The sequence below is a fragment of the Rhagoletis pomonella genome, unplaced genomic scaffold (genome assembly GCF_013731165.1).
Source record: "Rhagoletis pomonella isolate Grant_MI unplaced genomic scaffold, Rhpom_1.0 Rhpom_scaffold_01314, whole genome shotgun sequence".
In the NCBI taxonomy this organism is placed as follows: Eukaryota; Metazoa; Arthropoda; class Insecta; order Diptera; family Tephritidae; genus Rhagoletis; species Rhagoletis pomonella.
The window spans coordinates 22,490-33,378 of record NW_023459868.1 but is presented as its reverse complement, the minus strand read 5'-3'; the positions used below and the strand labels follow the sequence as shown (position 1 = coordinate 33,378).

General features: G+C 39.6%; 2 long non-coding RNA genes and 1 other non-coding gene across 3 annotated transcripts; all 3 read right to left on the bottom strand.

Annotated features, from left to right (window-relative positions):
- Positions 1 to 2,068: 2,068 nt before the first annotated feature.
- Positions 2,069 to 3,877, bottom strand: LOC118752207. The gene is made up of 2 exons (XR_004994650.1): positions 3,178 to 3,877; positions 2,069 to 3,112 (listed from the first exon to the last, which is right to left on the bottom strand). It is a non-coding gene; the product is annotated as an uncharacterized LOC118752207 (long non-coding RNA).
- Positions 3,878 to 5,998: 2,121 nt separating this feature from the next.
- LOC118752206 lies at positions 5,999 to 6,687 on the bottom strand. The gene is made up of 3 exons (XR_004994649.1): positions 6,577 to 6,687; positions 6,344 to 6,494; positions 5,999 to 6,272 (listed from the first exon to the last, which is right to left on the bottom strand). It is a non-coding gene; the product is annotated as an uncharacterized LOC118752206 (long non-coding RNA).
- Positions 6,688 to 9,833: 3,146 nt separating this feature from the next.
- On the bottom strand, positions 9,834 to 9,942 carry LOC118752208. The gene has a single exon (XR_004994651.1). It is a non-coding gene; the product is annotated as a U6 spliceosomal RNA (small nuclear RNA).
- Positions 9,943 to 10,889: the final 947 nt, after the last annotated feature.

Genomic DNA, 10,889 nt, shown 5'->3' with positions numbered 1-10,889 from the left:
AAATTAGGATGTTTAAGACTATTTCGGGGTTCTCGCAACTTTCGATACTAATTCCAGATTTCCGGGACTCCTCCGTGATTATTTTTACTATTCGGAATTCTCGCTATATTTCTGGATCTTAATATCGTTAAACTTATTTTGCAATCGTTATATTTGTCGATAATTTTATAGATATACTTATTGTTACCGTTATAATTATAGAAATAGGGCCTAGAATTCTAAAAATCTCGAAAATCTCGAAATAGTTCCGAGAACGCCAAAAATTCTAGAGACCTCGAAGTCGAAAATCTTAAAATATGCCCGAAAATCCCGGAATTGTCCCTGGAATCCATAAATATCACGAAATAAATTCGAAACCTCGTTATAGTTTCGAAAATCTTAAACATCACGAAACAGTATCAAAAAACCCGAAATTATTTATTTTTACACTGAGTAAATAGCAAGTATTTAGTACATTTACATTTTTATTTATTTATTTTATATTAGATTGAAAACATTAGTGCATTTAGATACAATCTTTACTTGCACAATGATAAAAACATATGACAAAAATAAAATAAAAAGTACAGATAATAATTAACAGGGAACGGATTTTATGGAAATTACCTTTTTTTCTGCTAAAGAGATAGAGTATATTCGATTAAGAATGTCCATAATTTAGCTTTACCTGATTCCATATATACACATTTGATGTTGCCTTTTTTTGCCTTTTTTAAGCTATTTGCCTTTTTTTGCCTTTTTTAAGATATTTGCCTTTTCTTGCCTTTTCTACCTTTAAAAAAGTTATTATAGCATTTAAAATTTTTTTTTTAAGATTAAAAAATAAACACATGCCCGTGCGGCTTATAGAAGCGTTAAGCGTAAAGGGCGAGGAAAACGCCCTTATTCCTGATAATATGAACGTTTCAAACTTTCCATATTTAAATTGGGCTCCACTTGTATCAACTTACGTCGAGCGCACATTTAGTACATTCAAGGCTTTTGTTCGCGAAAATCGAATGAAAATGCTGCCAGAAAACTTCAAAATGCATCTTGTAGTTCAATGTTACTACAACTATACAGATTAAAGTTTTATTGGTTAGAAACTCGAAAGGATAAAATAGTCAAAGATTCAAAGTACAAATTTTTCATATAATGAAACTAGTTCATAGTTTTTCTTTTTACTTGTAATATAAACATTTCTAAAATAAATTTATTTTTTCATTGTTCTTTGTATTTTCTGTCTTTTTTTAGTGCCATATTTTGCTTTTTTTGCAATACCTAGTGCCTTTTCCTGCCTTTTTCGCTATTTTATTTTGCCTTTTTTTGCCTTTTTTGCAACACCTAGTGCCTTTTCCTGCCTTTTTCGCTATTTTATTTTGCCTTTTCCAGCCTATTTCCTTATTTTATTTTGCCTTTTTTATAGGTTTTTAGGTCCTAAAAATCCGTTCCCTGATAATTAATAATACAATATAGATAAGGTAATGCATATGTTGAATTGCAAATCATATATTCTAAAATAAAAAAGGTAAGCTTATATTGATTGATATTATATTGATCACGCTCGGAAGAAAAAAAAGGGAAATATAAGTTTTTTGAAGTTGCCAATGTGCGACGCGTTCTTCAAGGACAGTGGAAGGGGGTTCCAGAGCCTTGCCGCATTAATAAAAAAAACAGTCTTGAAGTGCATAAACAGTTAAATCTCGGAAGAATGAGACCTGGCGAACGTGTACTCTTTGAGAACTTAAATTTATTGTACAGATATTCCGGGCTCTTCGCGATAGATAATTTGAACATAAAAATGCAATAACGCGCGTTCAGGAAATTTTGTAAATCACAGCCAAGTTTATAATTACGCATAGATGAGAGATTATCGTTTTTCTTTAAACCAAATACATACAAAAACCAATTCCGCACGCCATTATCGAGCAGTCGGGAGCATAAGAGATAATGGAGACTCCCTCTGGTGGTTGAGGAATCTTCGAGATATTGTATTAAATAGAGGCGCGCAAAGGACACCTTTGTTATATTTTTCTTGGTAGACTAATGTCTAGCACTCAGAGAGAGAGGACGCCATGCTCTATTCTAGTAGAATGGAGAGGAAGACTCTGTCAAACGTCTATGACATATCCAATGCTACTAAGACTGTCCTCACAAGGGTGGTTCTGGTTAAGACCTCGAGTTATCTTAGTGTTTATGGCGCAGGTTATATCTGGCACAGTTGAACCACGTTGAATTCCTATGCAGCTTCGTCTCTTGGACCGCAACTATCAGTATTCGAGTATCGATTTTATTCAGGAGTCCATTACAGTTGAATTGTAATATTTTCTTATGCCTTGGGACACTGATCGCAATATGGGGTGTTAGTGAGGTATGGTATTGCCTGCCGGACATTTGTTCCGTATGATGCTGTTGGCAGCACGCCTTGTGGTGGTAGTAGGCTGCACCGCAGAAGTGCTTGTGCAGCACTGCAACAAGGAAGTTGTTGCTCGTTCCTTCTCAAGTGGCGCCAGCCAAAACAGGAATTGCATCTGACTGATATCGCATTACGGTATATCCTGGACCGACACACCTAACTTAAAGTCTGAGAAACTAGGCGCTGTTGGTTTGTCCTCGCTCGTGAGTTGCCGCAGCGTGTAGGTGGGTTTGTGGTTGTGTTATGTTGTAAGGTGGTCATGTTGTGGTTGCGTCGCTCAGTTGACCTTCGGTCGTCCATTGGGGCAGTCTGGGTATTTGGTAGGACCGGTGCGTTATGTGTGTTGTGCGTCACTGAGGCAGCCATGTTATTTGTTTGGTTAGAACAGCACGAGGTCACAAATAACGTGGTCCATTGTCGGTGAGTTCTAAGGCTTGAGCAGGCTCTAAGATGACTCCATCCTTTGCAGGTAAAACGCCTAACTGAAATCGAGTTTGAGTGTGTTTGACATTATGCTATCCCTAAGAGGAAGAATGCGGAGGAGATATTTTCCCATCGACGAACAACGTTTTAGATATTCACGGACCTAAACAGGGTCAGGCCGCTGTTGGTCGATCAATGTACTCTCAGAATGCCGTACTTATATATATATGTTGTTAGCTGTTTACGATTCCGAGCCAGAATACTAAATGAATGAATTGAAAGTACTCGTTCAAACTACATGGTAGATTTGTGGAATTATTAAAAATCAACGCGATTTTTGAGCAACTTAAGACTTTCACCTTATTATGCCAGCATTTAATAAGCTATAAATCTGCATACCAACAAGTGAAGATAAGTTCGGTCGAAACCGAATTTTATATACACGACGCAGTTATCAACTATTGTCGTTCCAACTTTCGTTAAACTACCTAAAAGTATAAAACAGTCTTATTTATTGTTAAAAGATTGTTGTAAGTATTAACTTGGAGTAAATTAACGACGTCATTTATTGAAATATAGGAGTTTTCGTATATCCGAAAATTACCGTTATACGGGAAACCGGGCCAATTTAATCGGATTTGCATTATTTTCAATGAATTGCTTTTTCGTACCAAGGTTTGGTAATAGTTGACAAATCGGTTACCGAGATACACATTTGTGGTCATAAGTGGGCGGCGCCACGCGTAAAATCCAACAATTTATAATAGTCTAATTTTTTTCTCAGTGGTAATTTCAATAATCGATTTTGAGTCAATTAGCTTCAGTTTTCATGCCTCTGTAAATTACCGTTATATGGGCGGTGGGCGTGGCTATTTATTGCCCAATTTCAATGATTTTCAGCAAATTTCTTAGTTGCTTCCTAAGCAAGGCTCGTACAGAGTTTGGTAAGGATTTTAAAGCAGCTACTAAGATACAGTATTTCACCATAAGTGGGCGGGGTCGCACCCCTTTTCCAAAAATTTCATAATAATAATATTTTGTACAAAAATTCTACTTCATATACTAATTTTCATCAATTTGGATAAATATTTACTGAAATATAATGGTTTTTGCATTTTTCGAAAATACCGTTATATGAAAAGGGGGCGTGGTTATTGTCCGATTTCGCCCATTTTCAATAGCAATCTACCTTGGATAAAAGGTAACCTCTCAATTTTTGCTCGAGTTATCGTGTACACGGACAGACGGACGGACGAACGGACATACAGACGTGGCTTAATCGACTCTCTTTTCATTCTGATCATTTATGTATACATTTGTCTATATCTATTTCGATTTCTTTGGGCTGTTACAAACAACCGTTTTGCGAGCAAAGTATTAGTATAATTATTTATTATAGAAATTAAAATTGAAATGCTTGAAATTGAAATGAAGAATTAAAAGTACTCCTTCAAACTACTTGGTATATTTGTGGAATTATCGGAACTCAACGCGATTTTTTAGCAGCTTAAAACTCGCACTTTATTATGCTAGAATTTATTAAGCTATAAAACTGCATACCAAACATTTTTACAGAAATTAAAATTAAAATGCTTGGAATTGGGATGGATAGTTTGTGGAATTTTTATAACTTTTGTACAAAGTCTGAAATTTAAATTTATATGGTATTTGTTAGATACAGAGCTATACTTTCGTATAAAAGTAATGGACCTTAGCTGAAGCTAAGCTACTCTATTAACCCTAAAGCGCATAGTAGTGCCGAGTGGCACCAGTCGGAAGCAAAATTGTGAAAAACCACGAAAGGGGGCGTCCATAAAATACGCATGTAACTAATTCACTAACTCCTGGCAGTGTAGACAGAGTCGGTGGTGAATAAAGCCTAGGGCATTACCTTGTAAAAGTAATCGCTTAAATACACGACAATTAGTCGATCCGTAATCGACGGAGTTCACTTGGTAGCTACCGATTCAACAATCCAGAAGTCGCTCCTAGTGATGTGAATAGTATCGAGTATCGAATAGTATGTATTTAATACTGTTGAGCAATTTGAGTATTCGGTGATTATCGAAAAAATTATGCCGATACTCGATACTCAATCATCTTCGCTAAAATATACTTTCATAACAAGCGTCGCCAAAGCAGTGTAACGGGTTGTAAAATTTACAATTTGAGGAGCAGTGTATAACCAGCTTTCAAAATGATAATTTGCCGGACCACAACGTGGATCAAACTAACGGAAATTCTCTTTGGAGTGATTTTGATAAAAAATGTAAGCAAGCTCACAAAAGTTGTTTAGAGTCTGCCATTGTTGAGGGTAATCAATATATTCAAGAAGATTTATTGGAGAGACATCGAGATCCGCTCACGTGGGGGAAAGCATATGAAAAATATATCCCTAAATAGCTGAAATAGTTAAAACTTATTTATGGTAAGTATTAAAGGTAACAATAAGCTTCAACAGAAGTTCACTAGTTTCTATGTAATGTTTTCGATTGAAAGCGTTTTTACTAAAAAAGAGTCACTATGAGTATTAGTTTTGGATTAAGGGATTTTCAACGGAATAATGTAAAAGTATCGCATACTTTTATTCGATACTTGTTTCCAAACTATCGAGCATCGATCGATACTTGAAACTATCGAAAATTTACATCACTAGTCGCTCCCCCGTACTGCAGGGATCCTAGAGCAATATTGGAAACCCTCGTCATCTTCGGAGAGTTCCTTCGCAGCAATGAATAGTGGCTTCTGATTATTACTCCTTCTCCTTGCTACTTTTGCCCTTTTGTTTTTTTTTCAGTTTCTTATGGACTCCACGATAAGCGTGAACCCTGTTGAGTCCGCTAACAAAAATTTTGCTATATTTGGAATCAAATTTTCAATTAATTTATATTAAGGCACAAATAAAAGTATGCTTAAATTTGCCTCATGCTTCGATCAATGCCTCCTGATGATCTGAGTCGATGTTGCTATTCGCTTCATGTAGGGTCCCTCTTTGTGCAAGAGCATAATTTTTCCAGCTAGTTGGCTTGGATGAGTGAGATCTGAAGGTAGTATGTTTTCTTTACGTAAGCCGCTCTGGCATTTATATTTGTTCAGCTCCCGTACCAGGTATAGTTTTACCGTCTACCGCCATTACTTGGTGCTAAGTATTGTTAGTACTTTCCGTACATTATTTACATATGTATATACTTATATATACTGTGATTTTGTGTGACGTGCTATCGTTAGTGTTCAGATTAAATTAATTTCCAACATATTCCCTGGCAACCGTGCTCATAAATATGTATTGCGCCTCCATAAGCCGTTGGTTTTTGACACTTGATAAGGTGTTCTACTCCAGCGTCTTTTGTGGATAATCATCTGCACAAACTCTTTTGCTTTTATGTGCTGGAAATGTCTGCCTGCTTCGCGGGTGTACCTCCGCCGATATATATAATTAGTGCAAGAGGATATGCTAAAAAAATTAAATTTATTAAATTTTTACAAAAATATTTGCAAATTTATTTCGTTTAAGCTACGACGCACTCCAATTCCAAGAATAAAACATAAACAATAGCAACGAACTTCAAATACATATGTGCATAAATATGTATGTACATATCAAACAAAGTTGTATTTTGACGGATGCGCGATTGGTTTCATAAATTATGGCAAAAATTTCTGGAATTTGTAAAAGCTTTACATACAATAAAACTGAAAATACAAAATTTGGCATGCATTTAATCTTTCTTATTTAAGCAATATTAAAGATTACATACACTTTCTTAATAAATTTGCTAAGCAGCTTCCATAGTTTTTTTCTGGATTTTTGAATGCAGCTCTGTGAAAAAATTGAGCGAACTGGAAATCAGTCTGCCTCAGCGGAGGCGAATTCATATCGTCGCCTGGGTAAAAGATTGTCGTATGTTACGCACGTACGTATGACGCTTACGACAATCTTTTACCCAGGCGAAGATATATATACATAAATATTCATATACATATAAATTCGCCTTGGCCTCAGCTGTTCAATTCCAGTTCCCTCATGTCTCGCACAGGGTTGCATTGAAGAATCAGGAAAAAACTATACGATAACAATTTTTGGAATAATTTTGTACAGCAACTGGTACAGTAACTTGTTTCGTAACATTTGAAACATAACTCGTACATGCTAGGATACAACATACATATGTTTGTGTATGTATGTACATATGTACATACGTGTAGTTCGTTGCCATTGTTTCTATCATAGCACAATAGCACTGGTTATAACGGCGGTACGGAGCAGAATCGCGACGGTAGGAATAGGTGAAAATCGTATACCAGTTATGTATATACATATATTATTACGTTCCGTACCAACAATAACATATGGAACAGTGTTTACAGCTTTGGGTTTGTTTGATAGTTGAAGAGAATAAAGTTGTACACAGAAAATAGATTTATTTGTGTAACGAGGAAGATATATTAATATATTTATGTTTCAAGTTTGAATATATTTGCGCATTATTTTTGCTACAACAAAAACTGTCAAATCGTAGTCAGAAAACGGAGAGGACCTAAAATCAACAGATCTTTACGATTTCCGCCGTTCGCGCCGTCTTTCCCCGTCCTTTATAACCAGGGACGCCAAGAGAAAATCCGGGTTCGGTACAAAATATAGAAATGACCATCATTTGCATGTGAACGCTTTTACATTTATTAGAATATGAATATTGAGTAACCAAATTTATTAACATAGCAAAATACATAATTTCTATATTCCAACTTAATTTTCGGAAAAATCTGGGCCCTTAGAAAACTTTACTAAAGTATAACAGAACAGAACAGTGTGAAAGTTGTATCAAATCCTAAATACTATAAATTTATTACTTGTTCGACGCAGAACAAAATTAATTTGAGATTTGATTCGTCGGACAAATAAAAAATAAAATTTATTTATGCTGGATGGATAACTAAAAATTAAAATTTCTATTTTTGTTTTATTCGTTAACCAAATAGAAAATAAATTCCATTTTGATATGATTTGCTTTTATTCTACCTCTTTTTGGCGATGGTGACATTGTGACGGTGAGCCTAGAGGGTGCAACCGGAGAACTCTGATTGATCTCTGTTTATATGGCGCACGAGGATGGGGTGGAGCCACCTCCGCGCTTAATAAGGAATGCAGTGCCAGGAGCTAGACGCAGGAGAGCCCGCGTTGTTATTGGGTCTGACGCGAATTCCCATCATACGATTTGGGGCAGCTCAGACATCAACACTAGAGATGAGTCACTCTTTAACTTTATTCTAAATGAAAATTTATGTATATGTAATAGGGGGAGCGACCCCACTTTTGTAACGGAAAGTAGAGAAGAGGTTTTAGATATCACGCTGGCCGCTTCTGATATAATGTCCCGTATATCTGGCTGGAGAGTCCTTAGTGACCACTCCTTCTCCGACCATCGGTACATACAATTTGCTTTGGACGAAGCGTGTTACCACAAAGGTAAGAGCAAACCGCTCTGGTAGGGCCAGGAAGAGTAAATTAGCCTCCGATTGGGCACTGTATAAGATTGGGCTTGGGATATATAAGTCCGAGATTAGGAAAGCGAAGAGGGCGTCGTGGAGACTGTTCTTCGAAAGTGTGGAGCGCAGTCAGGATTCAAGGTTTAGGCGAGTTCTCTGAGAATCCCGCTCCCCTGGGATACATCAGGGATGAAGGGGGCGGATGGGCAATGAGCAGCGAGGAGTCTCTTCGGATGCTCCTTGATGCTCATTCCCCCGCCAACCCGGATCCGGGAGGGATGCGGTTGGAGACGTCGATCCCCGAGACGAATGTCTCGGAAATCCTAACCGTGGATCGCCATCTGTAGGCCATTAGCTCGTTCAAGCCCTTTAAGGCCCCGGGCCCCGATGGCATAATACCGGCCCAACTGCAAAAGTGTCGTGCCGCTGGTTGATGCTCATTTTCGAGGGCTGTTTGGCTAAGGGTCATGTTCCGGTGCCTTGGAGGGTGGTCAGAGTGGTGTTCATTCCCAAGGCAGGTAAAGCCTCTCATGTATCACCTAGGGATTTCAGGCCGATAAGTCTCTCCTCGTTTCTTTTGAAGACGCTGGAGAGGCTGATCGATCTGCATTTATAGAGCGGGATCCTAAGGGACCGCCTTTCCTTGGATCAGCATGCTTATTGCAAGGGCAAGTCTGTCGAAACGGCCTTACACACGGTCGTTGAAAATATTGAGCAATCCTTCTCGCAGGAGGAATTTGCGGTCGGTGCCTTCCTTGATATCGAGGGAGCTTTTAACAAAGGTTTTGCCTGAGGCTGTAGTTAATTCCCTAAATAAGCTAGGGGTCGGAGTCGACCTTGTCTGGTTTATTTACCGCTTGCTTTGCAATAGAACTGTCGCGACAGAGTGGGGCAGCGCTTCTATCCGGAGGAGTGTGAGTAGAGGTAACCCGCTAGGGGGAGTTCTCTCGCCGTTGCTTTGGGTCGTTGTAATCAATGACCTGCTAGTGTCTCTGGAGGGAATTGGCTTTCGGGTGGTTGCCTATGCCGATGATGTAGTATTGATAACAAAAGGAAAGTTTCCGGAAACACTGTTTGAGCTTATGCAGGGTTACTTGAGCTTGGTTAAGAACTGGGCTTTTAGCTGCGGGCTGGGTGTAAATCCCAGCAAAACGGAGCTTGTTCTCTTTACTAGAAGGTATAAGATACCGAATTGCCGTCTTCCCTCAATGGGTGGTCTTCCTCTAAGGCTCTCTGACAGGGTGAAGTACTTGGGCTTGATCCTTGACAGTAAGCTTTCCTGGAAGCCTAACGTGGAGGAAAGAATCAAGGAGGCTACAGTAGCACTGTATTGTTGCAGAGGGGCCATTGGCAAGCGCTGGGACCTTTCGCCGAAGGTAGTGCCTTGGCTTTATGAAACTATTATCAAGCCAATCTTATTATATGGGGTACTCGTCTGGTGGAACGCATTCGACAAGGCCTACATGGTCAAGCAGCTGGAGAAGGTGCAAAGAGCTGCCTTATTTGGAATCAGTGGGGCACTTCGAACCACATCTTGGAACGCTTCACGATTCTGCGTGTCGTCCTTGCGCAGGAGCCATGTTAATCTTCTCTGTATCGTTCCAATTTTAGTATATGTGCTGCCGAAGCAAGAACACACCTACTCTTGCGCTTAATGCCATGTTACATGTTGTGCCTATAGATAGAGCTGGCAGAATTGCCGCTGCGCGAGCCGCAGTAAGGCTAAGAGGGGTGGGCTTCAAATTCACCTCAAGCTATAGGCACTCCAGAATTCTAGGAGACTTCGGGTTCCTACCGACTCGGACAGACCACTACACGCCGGTTCTGGGTCCGAATGGATCTTTTACCACCCACATCCCGGCGAGGGGAGACTGGGAGAGGTGCAGTATCTGCAATCGAGGACCTGTAAACTTATTTATAGATGGATCGAAGCTGGATGGGAAGATGGGCGGAGGTGTCTTCTGCGAAGAGCTCTCCATCAACTTGAGATTTAGGTTACCTGATCACTTTAGTGTTTTCAGGCTGAGGTGGCCGCGATAAAAGAGGCCTCGGATTGGTTGCTCTTTAGTGTAACATCTGTCAAGGAGGTAAATATTTATTCTGACAGCCAAGCAGCCATCAGGGCTCTTGGCTCCCTGACGGTGCGTTCGAAAACGGTGAGGGAGTGTTTGACTTCCCTATCGACTGCGTCTGATTACTTTGCTATTAAGCTTATTTGGGTTCCAGGTCACAGCGAAATCGCTGGCACCATGCAAGACAGGGAACCCTCGAGGAATTACTTTCGGATAGGGAGGGGGGGCTCCCCTGACCTCGTGTGGTCTGCTTCTGGACAGATGGGCGTTTAGTCAGCTCAGTGAGTGCTGGGCGAATACCTTGAAGTGCAAGGTGGCAAAGTCTTTCTGGCCACGGGTGGACGGGGGTGGTCTGAGGAGCTCTTGAAACTAAGCAAGCTGCATCTCTCACTATTGGTGGGAGTGTGTGATTGGTAACCACGCTGTAAGCCTGAATGTTGCGGATAACATGATGAGCTCTCGGGAGTGGACATCAGTCGACTGAAGAGCTTCGTTTTGTGCACGGAGTGTTT